The 3,445-nt window shown below is 35.1% G+C and overlaps 1 long non-coding RNA gene across 1 annotated transcript; it reads right to left on the bottom strand.

Annotated features, from left to right (window-relative positions):
* Positions 1 to 217: 217 nt before the first annotated feature.
* On the bottom strand, positions 218 to 2,339 carry LOC133823466 (uncharacterized). The gene is made up of 2 exons (XR_009888343.1): positions 787 to 2,339; positions 218 to 604 (listed from the first exon to the last, which is right to left on the bottom strand). It is a non-coding gene; the product is annotated as an uncharacterized LOC133823466 (long non-coding RNA).
* Between the last annotated feature and the right edge of the window lie 1,106 nt (positions 2,340 to 3,445).

Below are 3,445 nucleotides of genomic sequence, written 5' to 3'. Positions count from 1 at the left end.
AGATTTAAGCACCAAAGCAAATATCCATGTAAATCTACTATAGTCATATATAAAATGAACATAATATTTATAACCCTCTTTAGAAGCAACATAAGTCCAAAGATCTATATGAATGAGTTCAAAGGGTTGATGAGCTTTGCTAGTAGACACACGAAATGGAAACTTGTGACGATTGCCTTTTTGACATGCATCACAAAATTTGGTTATGGAACTCAAATGAGGAATAAGAGACAAGATTTTTCTTAAAACTCCAGAACAAGGATGCCCAAGTTTACAATGCCATATATTAACATCTTGGGTGATAGAACAAGAGTATAATTTTGGTTGTGAATCAACACAGAAAGTGGAACTGTGTTCTTTAATAATAGAAGTATCATTACAATCTGAATTGGGAACATAATGCTTACAACATTTTTTACCATTAGAAACTAAACAAGACTCAGGCAGTGGAGTGGAATGAAGACAAGAGGTTGAACTGGGCTTTGACCGTGTTGCAAGATTACACTACAAAGAAGTCCTTCTTTTAACTTTGAGAATCCTCACCAAGCATATACAACCCATCTCTAACTCTCCATTTGTGCATGACACTCCCCGACTACTTGTCCTTAACAAAACAACATGATTTGTGAAATTCAAGAAACACATCATTGTCTTTGGATAGTTTGGACACACTAACCAGATTTTTAGTAATGACAGGTACTTTTAGAACAAAGTTTAAATGTAATGGAGAAGAAGAAGAGGAAGAAATAGTTGATTTACCAATGTGAGAGATATAGAGCTTCTTACCATTCCCAAAAACTAAGGTTTCATTGCCATTATATGGGACTGCAGAATCCAAGTGTTCCATGGCATAAGCAACGTGATTAGTTGCACCAGTATTTTCATACCAACCACCATCATCACCAAAATCTGGCACCGAAAAGGTGACATAGGCCTGGGGATCATGGTCAAGTTCTTGCTCAGTTAGATACGCCCGATGTTGAGTGGTTTCAGCTTTGAGAGTAATGAAGCCTTTGTCAAACCTGTAGTGGCACACGACAGTTGTATGACCAAATTTCAAACACGCTTGACATATTGGTCTTGTTGGGGGAGGAGGACCACGAGAGTAGCTTCGACCATAGGTTCTTCAAGCAGAATCATAGAGAGCACCCCTACTAGAGTGGAATTGGTCTTGTAATCACCAGAGGACCCATTTCTTGAAGCACCAAAAGTAAGGTTCACACCCATTTTATTGGAGAGATCTTCCATTTTATGATGACGTTCAAGATGACTCTCATAAGCCATTAGCAATGCCTATATTGCTCAAGATTTAAAGAATCGCCACGAGAAGTGATACCCGACACCACCAAATCAAATTCAGGTCCAAGACCATTCAGGAGTTGTAAAACTAGATCGTCATCAACAACATAACATCCAGCACTTGCTAAATTGTAACAGATCAGTTTAAATTTGTCAACATAATTAGAAATGGAAAGATTACCTTTCTGAATATTGGTTATTTGACCATTAAGCTGCAGAAAGCGAGCCTTTGATTGACTAGAGAACTTGTGTTCAAGAGCACGCCACACAGAAGCAGAAGTGGTGTATGTAGCAACAAATGCAAGAATCCCTTCGGTCATACAAGATGTGAGCCAAGACAGAAGGAGTTGATCCTTTCTTTTCCATTGAATTTACTCAAGATTAGCTTCTCCAGTGACTAATTGCTGAGTTGGGGTAACACTACTGAAAAGAAGTGCATCAAGATCGTGACCAATTACAGTAGGAACAACCTGTGATTTCCAAGCAAGAAAGTTAGATCGATCAAGTTTGATCGTGAGAGACGAAGTAAGAGAATTGGAAAATGGATTCCATGCGTGAAAGGACATGGGATTGGCTATCGATCAGGGGTCGCCGCCTGAAAAGCTTGAACCGTTGTCCTCGCCTGAAGAGGAATAAAGGTTGAATCGGTCAAGGAAGAAAAGGTCGTTGTCACCTCTGGAGGAGCAGAGGGCTGATCGGTCGAAGAAAGAGAGATATGAGCTGAAGAATCCGTGTTGATGTTAGTCTAGGGCTCTTGATACCATGAATGAGCTTATGAAAACAATAGCTATTAAGAGATTGAGGATTGGAAAATCAGCCAGAAGTATTGCTTTTCAACTTAGAAACCTTCTTAATGTATAAGATTTTATTTATAGAGTCAAGAAAAATTACATGGTAGAGAAAAGTTGTTACAACAACTCTAACAAAAAAATTGACTCACAACAGAAAACTAATTTGTCTAAGTGAACTAAGTACATAGCTAGGACAACGAACTAACTATGGTTATCAAGTGGAAATCGAATGTGGATGTAATTATACTATCATTTTTTCTAGTAATCATATGCACTATTTTATTTTCTCTTATGATAAATATTGTTTGGCATTTTTCTGGCTTTTAAGGTTCTTCTATTGCTTTTAATCGTGATGTTCTTGGAATTTATTTAAATGGTTGTATGATGTAGATCTTAATTTTTCCTGGTTAATTATTGGTGATTGTAACTATTTCCTTCATTTTTATGATAAAATGGTGAACATGTTCTACTATTTCTCAACTTCATAGTTTCGAAAATTTCTGACTAATTGTTCTATGTTTCCTTTACCTTTTTAATTTATTGGTAATAAATGTACTTGGACAAATTATCAACCTAGTAGTGATAGTGTTTTACAAAGGTTTGATTGGGGTATTATTAACTCTTCCTAGTGTTCTTTATTTCCTAAAGCTATGCTTTATCATTTGAAATTTTATGGTTCTGACCATCGATTTACTAAAGTTATTTTGGATGATGTTTTATCTGCTTCTTCTAGTAGTGATAACAAATGTTTTTATTTTGAGAATAATTTGCTTACAAAGCCTTCTTGTTTTTCTACTATTTGTAATTTTTGGCATGATCAACATAACACATCTTTTTATTTAATAATTGTAATCATTTAGCTGCCTTCCTTCAAAAGCAAGAAGCTTGCACTGCTTCTCTTAAAACTTGGAGTTTTGTTCATTTTTCTCAATTGTCATGAAAGCCTAATTCTTCGCAACAAGAGTTAGCATCTTTGCAAAATATTTACCATTTAACTATTGTTGTTTCTCAACGAAGAAAACTTTTGCAATCAGCTATTAATAATATGTTATATAATAAAGAAATTTATGGGAAGCAAAGGTCTCATGTTTTGTTTATATATATAAAGCTTCCCAACAAAATAGCTTCACTATACTAGTTCCTTAACTTTGGATGATGGCATTGTGGTCTCTCCTTTTTCCAATATTAGTAGTGTTGAGGTTTGATTATTTTGCATCTTTTTTTATTTTCAAGGCATGAATTATAGTGTTGACACCATTTTTTTTTTCAACTTGAGAATATAAGAGTATAGATTCATGAATAAATATATGATAATTAAATAAATAACACCATATTTTATAGTGGTTCGGCCCCTA

This window comes from Humulus lupulus, chromosome 3 (assembly GCF_963169125.1).
Source record: "Humulus lupulus chromosome 3, drHumLupu1.1, whole genome shotgun sequence".
NCBI lineage: Eukaryota > Viridiplantae > Streptophyta > Magnoliopsida > Rosales > Cannabaceae > Humulus > Humulus lupulus.
This window is presented reverse-complemented; position numbering and strand designations above follow the sequence as displayed.